A 9,451-nucleotide genomic window follows, 5' to 3' on the forward strand; every position below is an offset into this window, starting at 1 on the left:
TTCATATATGATATTAGGGGGTGTCTTCTGGTAAATTGACTGGATGCTCTCGCTGTCTTCCTGCCCGGCTGTCCAAACGCCCCACGGCCTTACGTGTAACCTGGCGCGTAACTCTAGCGGAGCAGAGAGCTGCTTCACACACGCTTCTGGGATGCTGCATGGCGCGGCTGGTGGAATATCAAACATTGATTTGAATGGCCGCGATTGCCTGCAGGGGTTGCTGCGTCCGGAATGCGGTGCGGTGGAAAACAGGGTTAAGAGTGGAGCTGACACTAGCTGTATTGTGTTGCATTTACAGTATATGCTGTGGGAGACTTCAACTTCCACCTTAGCAGCTCACAGTCAGCTGCTGAGCAACAGGCATTGTTAATGAAAGATGCTCCCAAATTTACACAGTTCTGTTCAGTTATTTCACCTAGTGTGTTGTCTAGGTTTTTTATTTAAGCTTTTGTTTTTCATGATCAGCATTTACAAACCAAATAAACATTACCAACAATACATGTAAATCATAAAAGGGTGTGTGTAGAGTATCTCAAAGAGAACAATTTTACCCTAAACAACTATTTTCTACTAGTACTTTAACACCTACCCTTTTCGTAGAAGTTCAAATGAACTGAATTGGGCGTTTGTCCATTGGGATTGGTTTGTTTAGCCTTGTGTGAAGCCAGGGATGGGCAAAGACATTTGGGCTATTGCTCTAACCCCCAGGATCAGTTTAAAGCAACACAGGAGAAGCCTCCTGTTGAGGACCATTATAATGCAAATTATATGGTCTCTGTCTCCTAAATTCCTGTCTTTTTCTCAATCCCTGATTCTGTCTGTGTCCTTTCTTCATACTCTGACTCTTCTCTGGGAGCCCAGTCTCATGGCAGTTCGTGAAATGGTCACGTTATTAAATCTATTGATTTGTGTACTGAACACGTTAATGTCATTATTTTCGTGTGGTGAGCACAGATTTTAAAGTAATGTATTTCAATGGTAAACATATTTCGTGATCACAGAACGATTACAGTAGCGAGTAGTATTGATAAGGCAAAAAACCCACGCAGGGAGGTTGGTCGGGGCGGTGGATGGGTCAAACAACACAGGACTTTCACCCGGAGACCCCGGAGAAAGCGTGTTGCAGTTTCTTTCCGCGTTATTCTCCTCCTAACCTCAACCGTCCCGTTGTTGTCGGCATCTCCTGCGTGTGATGGTTCCTTTCCCCGTTCTTTTCCTAACCACAACCGTCCCGTTGTTGTGGCGTTTAATTTCCCCTTTGTTGCGTGCCACAGAGACTGGGGATCGTGTCCCTGCGCCCGGGGATCGCGTCCCATGTATGGCGGTCCATCCCTTTGTTGTCGCCGGCGTGTGGCATTTCATTTCCCCATTGTGGCGTTTCATTTCCCCATTGTTGCGTACCCCAGAGCAACCCAGTGTCATGGCAGTTTGTGAAATGGTAACGTTCGTGACCTGTACACGAAATAAACGAGAAACTCGTGACCTGTACACAAATCAATAAATCTAAATAACGTGACCATTTCACAAACTGGCGTGAGACCACGTTGGTTCTGGGCTAATAATTTAGCTCACCATCTATCAAATACAATTAAGAATTCTTAGAGTTCTTTTAAGGCATTGTTGTTAAGTGTTCAAATAATGAAAGCATTGCTATTTTTACTATCAAGGCAAGATCTATCTTTTTTATTTATCACACTATAGAGGTATGTGCAAGTTCAGCAGAGACTTAGCAGATGGAACTGTCTCCAAAAGAAACCTCATAATATAATTCTGAATAAGTTCTATATTGTACCTTTTAAATAAGAATACTATTGTCCACAGCATCTATATTTCCCTTATCACACTTTAACTGACATGGCTCTTTTATAGTAACTCTCGAACACTCACCAGCCTCATTATGTAGCTGTCTGATTTATTGCATGGTGCTCCACATGCTCTCCTTCACTCTCTGGTCTGGAGCCTTGGGGTAGGGCCTCATCTTAAATAGAATTATTACAATCAGAATTAAGCAACTTTTACAGTATACTGCATTTTTCACTGCTAAGAAACATAACTGAGCACTCTGGAAGCGCTTTCGGGGAAGGACAGTCTCGTAAATATGAATCATCTCTCTTTCTGTGTTGAAGGTCACATGACACAACGTGTAATTACCTGTGATGTTATTGAGTATATATTAAGGGGGTTTACACTTTAAAACACGTAAATACTTTAAAACCTTTTTGCTGAACAGCCTGCAGACTAAAACTAATTTAAAGTGATATATATATATTTTTTTTATGGAAATTCCCAAGTTGAAATCGATGTTGGAAATTGGCAAGTTGAAAATCGCCTCAAACAAGTGAAACCACATCCATTCGTCACAAACACTCCTGTGCGGCATACCTGAGGCGGGGTTTGAACCCGCGTCTCCTGGTTGTCGGCTAGCGTCAGCTGGGGCTGATCAACGTGCAAAGAAACAAAGTATGTCTTTTCCATTTGTTGCCCTTAAAAACCTCTTAAACATGCTGATAATCCATTAAAAACATCTTAAATGTGGGCAAAAATAACCCGTACCTATGCATGTTCCTGGTGTCAATATGACTCTTATGTGTTTTAGCAAGCGTGGCTCGTTGGTCTAGGGGTATGATTCTCGCTTCGGGTGCGAGAGGTCCCGGGTTCAAATCCCGGACGAGCCCTTTAATTGATTGGATTATACTGTCTGTCCATCAAAGACGTGGAACCCCACACACATCCTTAGGGAGGGCTAAATTATCTATGATGTGTGCACACAACTGTATGGGAGAATAACCAAAGTTTAAAACCATCTGATTAATATACAAAGTTATGCAATACCATTGCATAATCATGGTAAGGCTCATACATGTTAGCACGTGAGTGTGGGGATTTCCCCTGATTCATCAGAAAGGGAAATGGAGTTAAAACAGGTGTGTGTTAAGCTTTTGTACTGCTGCATGTAATTTAGCAGTTAGATTAAGTAAAATGAATGGAATACAGTGACTGTAGCCCTGTGTCTATTACAGTACAAAATGCATCTTGATTCTCTTTTCTATCTGCTTGTAAACACACCTGCCCAGTTGCTGTCTGCATAATTAATTAATATAATATAGCTATTGAGTCATTTCTGTGTTGGCTCTTTGTGACATCAGAGATGATAAATAAACATCACTCCAGTCACAAAAATTAGATTTCCCCATGTGGATCCATAATGCACTGATGATGCTGGAATATAATCGCCAAAATTAAACGCCAAATATGAGGTCATGCTTACAGCTCTTGCAGCCACAGTGGCTTTTTTACAAATAATAAAAGAACACAAACTGGACCAAAACAAAACATTAACCATTGATACATTTTTACCTTTGTCCAAACTACTGGTGTGACTATACAGTTTACTTTGGTAAAAACAAAGCTATTAATTCAGAAATTGACATCAAATAGTTTCCACAAATTTGGGATTTGCACCTGAGCTACAGTAAGTTACATCTGCAAATGTTTGTACAGCATATGTAGTGCTCAAATGGAGAAAAGACAAGAATGTACACAGAATTTTAAAAAAGCCTTAACAAAAAAGGCAAACTGGCTGAACATTTTATTTAATTTCCTGCGGGGAACTTATTCAGGTCATGCATCATCCTCTGTCTTGCTTTTTTCCCCCCACGGAGCTGATTTCTGTGTCTACAAAACAGACCAGCTGCTCTAGGGGTTCAAACCAGCAACCTTCCTCCCCCAAATCTCAGGCTCCCAGTATATAAAGGATCACATCACGTTCAGACTTACCAACATAGGTACATAGGTATTGCTATAGAGCACTTCAGACAGATAGATAGACAGATAGACAGATAGATAGATAGATAGATAGATAGATAGATAGATAGATAGATAGATAGATAGATAGGTATACTTTACTTATCCAGAAGGAAATGAAGGTGTCTAATAGCTTATACACATCATACATACACATAGGCACACAGACATATGACATCTACGCACAAATACATACGACAGACAGACAGACAGACAGATAGACAGATAGATACCTACACACACACACACACACACACACACACACACACACACACACACACACACACGCTAACATACAGATCAAATCTGACCCACGTGCGCTTAGAGTATGTACATTAATATGCACATATTTCTTCCACTTTCTTATTGTAATTGACCATTTGCTTAGCCCCGCCCCCATTAGTTACTGTTGTTACGCCTGTCAAGCTTTCCGTTGGCCGTTGTTCCGTTGTTATTACAGTTATTGGTAGCCACATTCTGTGAAAAATAAGAACTAAATAAATAATTGGTAAAACAATAAGTAGTTGATTTTGGACAAATGTAGACAAAAGCAGGCTTCTCATTTCTAGCTGATAACAGTCACTTTTACTGGCAGAAATATCAACTTCTGCTCGCGCATGTTATCAGCTGTAGCTAGCTAGCTAATTAAGATAATACTATGCTCCATGGTTTGTTTGAAAATGCTGTCTCTGTCCGACTTTTGGTCCAAGCTGACTCATTTTTCAACAAGAATCTTGTAAAAGGGGTCTGAAATATGCACTTGATGGCTACATACATATTGTGCTAAAAGACTCATGCTAAATTTGCATGTCTCGGGCAAAGAGTCAGCATTTTACCAGATGAAGAAAGAGCATTGTTATTGTGTTGCAGTGTAAAGCTAGTATTATAAGCAAAACATTTAAGATCAGATTTGCTTTATTCTAATGTAACCCTATCTGGCTTATGTACTTGTTTACATTTTCAAACAGTATGTTTTCACTTTGAATGCTACAAGAGGAAAAGCTTTAAAGATAAGGAATAACAGATGTGTTTGCCAAATGTAACTCTGTCTCGAGTAACACTGGCTTACAAGGGATCAGATAAACTGTTTAACTGATTAATCCATTCCTAACACTGTTAGGAAAAACACCCTCCAAACTCTTTATATACAAAGTATTGCTCTACATACAAGCCTCATGCACACAGCTTCAACATGTGGAGAAATCCAAAGCTTTACAGGCTTGCCGCCGTGCCTAGTTACGCTTGCTAAGAAGTGATGGGAAAACTGATGTTCACACACACACACACACACACAGTCTCACCTCCAGCACAGGGAGCAGAGCAGTAGGAGCGAACCACACCCCAGCTGTAGTCGGGTTTCCTCTCAGTGCGAGGTAGGGTGTTTCCCTGCAGAAGGATCTGTTAGGCAAGAACACAGTAAGTCAGAATAGGGAATGAATATAGACTTTTAACCTTTATTCATCCGGGGAAAAGCAAACTGAGCATCCACATCAAGTTTTCAAATCTTCACATACTTCCCAGCTGCTCTAGGGGTTCAAACCAGCAACCTTCCTCCCCAAAATCTCAGGCTCCCAGTATATAGGGGATCGCATCACGTTCAGACTTACCAAAGCATACCAAGGGTCGACAGCTACATAGGTATTGCTATAGAGCACTTCAGATAAATAGATAGATAGATAGATAGATAGATAGATAGATAGATAGACTTTACTTAAACAGAAGGAAATGAAGGTGTCTAATAGCTTATACACATCATACATACACATAGGCACACAGACATATGACATAGACACACACATACATACTACAAAAATACAAAGGAAGATATCAATAGTGTGCCCTTACAGTAAAGTTAGCTTGTAGCATGTTTAAAGGAACAGTGTGGAAAAAATGCAGAAAGGTGCAATGATATCAATCAAGTACATTGCCAGTGCAAATGATATCTATTCAATTACAACAGGCTACACAATATATCAAACATAGAATAATCATTACTTAACTAAACATAGACACTAGTAAAAGACTTGAAGAAAAGTTAAAGTTGAAAACTGTCCATACAGACAAAAAGACAGTGTGGTGTATTGACCATACAGGCAAGCTAGCAAAATGTGCAGGTGGCTAATAAGCCGGTAAGGGAGTCAAACAGTGCCAATCAGTCCAGTCCAGGGAAGTCTGGGGTAGTTTATGTGTATCTCAGGGTACATTTAGAATACCCCTGCGGTGTGTACAGGTAGCATGCGGCTCACTTTAGCATGACGTTTGAGTGTAGTAGCTGAGCTTTCATGCACTATATAAATCATCATCCTTGGGCTGTTAAATGTAAAAATGCAGATGGTGCACTTCCAGTGAGTTTCTCTTGTGTAATTTCTCCACTGACCGCTGTGGTAAAATTAGACACTTTCAAATAAAGTGGCAAGAGGGCTCAAGAGCTGGAATCAAATAAAAATAATATGTTGCCGGCACTGAGCAGCCCATACTTTGTAGCACAGAGTGTGGAAAACAAGTATGGAGAACACCTGTAGTTCATTTTCTCTGGTCCAGATCAGTTGATTATTATTTATTTGTAAACTTGCAGCGATTTGCCCTTGGTTCGGTTTAGTTTCATCCATCCATCCATACATCTTCATCCGCTTATCCGGGGTCGGGTCGCGGGGGTAGCAGCTCCAGCAGGTTTAGTTTCACACCTGGAAAAATCCAAGCATATCAAAATGCGTCATTACAAACCACGCAAGAACGTTCACTCCCCTTATGGGTCAGATGTGTCTGGGGCGGGAGAAAGAAAATAAATACAGGAAGAATGTCCTGTGTTCTTGACTAGTGTATATTTATTGCATCTCCTTGGTAAAACCAGGTCATGTCATTTAAATAATCAGAGTTTTGAGAGTTTCTGCTCCGTCTGTCTCCAACTTTAGCAGCTTGATCGGGAAAATGCGAGTGACCGCAGTTTATTTCTGTAAGAGAAACATTGCCAGCTGCCACAGTTTGCTGCTCTGCTGCATCACGGATTGCAAATCACACCTGACAACAGGAGACATTTAGCTCAGACTTGCAGAGTACGCAGTCGGTGCTGTTCGAGGTCGGATCACATTCTCACCACAAATCCGCTTGTTGGGTCTGCTTTTGGTGCAAAGCAACCGCACCAAGGGGGGAAATTAACTTCATTCAACTGGACTAAATGAGGCAGGTGTGAAAGCCCCCTTAACCAATGAAGAGCCTAAACAAGTAGGGCAGAGGGAGAGGATGTGTTAAATGAAACTGTACCCACTGTACATTTACATTTACAATGTGGGTGTGTGTCTTCCAGGTTCGGCTACTATCCATGGCTCGTTGAGTAGATTTATGCGTCAGGCATGGTAACACTGAGAAAGCATGCTGCTCTCTTCCAGCAAGCATCCCCTTACAAACACACACACACACACACACACACACACACACACACACACACACACACACACACACCCCAAAATGGGCCTCTGTGCTTCCCATCTCAGCAACTTGTGACTGAACTCATGAGAGTAGGTACTCACAGTAGTCTCTCGCTCTCTCTCTCTCAGTCAGTCACACACACACACACACACACACACACACACACACACACACACACACACACAGAAAGACAGCTGGAAATGGAAAATATGGCTACAACTCGTAAAATTAACCACTTTCAAAATAAAACAACGTTGACTTGAAACCTGCATGTTGAATACAGCCACTGCTGAGAGCACTGAAATCCTGGAGTGTAAATGAAGAAGATGAATGGCATACAGCGCTGTCACTGTCATGGTAGCCTTCCCACAACCCCCCCACCTCCACACAGTGTGTTTTATTACAATCAGTACCCATGTCTGCTTGCGCTGGGGAAAATGTGCAAGAAATAATGATCTGGATGGTCTTGGGGGTCTGGATTGAAGTGTTCCTGTAAGAATTCTAGTGGTGTAAGCAATTTATTTCTTAACACATAGTTCATATTGTTTAAGACACCCCATATATCTGCCAAGTGTGATGGGAAATATGGCTTTAATACAGCATTGCGCACACTGGGGGACAGGGAAATATTTCTAAACCCACCCCCACCTAACCACCCACCATCCAAAACTGAGACGGAGAAACTGAGCGTTAAGAGAAAACATACACTAAATGGCCACACATGTTGGTTTACCTTCCTGATAAACTCATTAATTTGTATTAATATAGATGAAATTACTGTATAAAGCATCACAGGTTTAAAGAATATACAAAGGTTATGTGTTTTAGACAAGCAGAAATATTTGATTGTTATATTGTATGCATTTTAGCATTAAATCTGACCTAACCTGAGTATTATAGGCATTTTATTCTGATAGGATGACTTTTCTTCCTGTTCACCATTGGAGTCTCACATTTATATATTCTGACGTCCATACCAACAAACAAGTCAGATTCCTCAGGATACTCCGTTCCCTGACTTCACGATGGCCGTGGTCAGCTGGTAGGACAGGGGCATGACCTGGGCACGTGGGGCATGACCTGGGCAGATGGGGCCGCTTTTGCTATAGAGTGGCGGGGTCACTTTTTGCTGCTATCAGAGGACATCAAACCACATTTTGCGACTTTACTTAAGGTAGGCAATTTGCAGGATTGCAGCAAGTGGGCACTTCATATATCAGTAAATCATTTCTTATTTTGCCAGGGTGGGACTGCTTTAACAGTGGCCGGTACCTGTATGATATATAAGTTATTACAATGTGGAACGGGGTGAGACCCATTGGCCTCTGCCTTTGCGCAGAGTTCAATTTGATTGAACATTGACACACAAAAATTGCAGTGCTCTCCAATATCCAGCCAGGTTTAAGGGAATGACCTCTCAGTCAGGAAATACTGGATGTCCATATTCTTGTTTTATCGCTGCACCACAGAATAATACAAGTGTCACAACTTTAGGAAGGAAGAGCACATAAGCAGGAAGCAGGTGGAATTCAATTATTTAATTAAGAAAAAGCTCAAAGTCCAAAAACAGGCAGAGAACTGAAGTACATCCACTGTACAACCAGAAACACAGGGAAACTGATCGCTAGAAATGGACAAGACGATCTGACACTATACAAACGGCGCACACAGACTAAATACACAAGACAACGATGATGGTAACGAGGGACAGGTGACATGAGGGCTGATGAACAGGTGAAACGCATCAGGGCGGGACAGCCAATCACAAAGGCGGGAAAACACACGAGGCAGGAAGACATGACACATGAGGAGTGACCCTTCAAAGTAAAACAGAAAACAGACTAAACAAAACTCAGGATTATGACAAGCAGCGGTTACTGTCAGTAAACTATTTGAAAAATCCTGTATAATTAACAATTTTGTGGACTGCAGTTGCCCTCCAGGTTATGTTTACATCCCTACCCATGCTATTTCTGTCCACTCCTCTTTTTGGCTGATCCACACGAGTGAATTTGGGATTTCGGTCTGACTGTGCCATAAATGGTGATGTCTTGGTTAAACAGAAATTTCAGGTTGTTTTTCAACCTGGACCCTAATTCCCCATGCATTTGGTAAAAACAATCACTTTTAGTATACTTGTGGGATCTGCACAGCCCAAAATGCTGGACCCCACAAGGTTAAAGGGTTAAGACTTGGTTTTAGGATTGGGGTTAGAATGAGG

General features: G+C 41.5%; 1 non-coding gene across 1 annotated transcript; it reads left to right on the plus strand.

Annotated features, from left to right (window-relative positions):
- Positions 1–2,603: 2,603 nt before the first annotated feature.
- trnap-cgg (transfer RNA proline (anticodon CGG)) lies at positions 2,604–2,675 on the plus strand. Its single transcript has one exon. It is a non-coding gene; the product is annotated as a tRNA-Pro (tRNA).
- The last annotated feature ends 6,776 nt before the right edge of the window (positions 2,676–9,451 follow it).

This window comes from Sander vitreus, chromosome 1, assembly GCF_031162955.1.
Source record: "Sander vitreus isolate 19-12246 chromosome 1, sanVit1, whole genome shotgun sequence".
NCBI classification, from domain to species: Eukaryota; Metazoa; Chordata; class Actinopteri; order Perciformes; family Percidae; genus Sander; species Sander vitreus.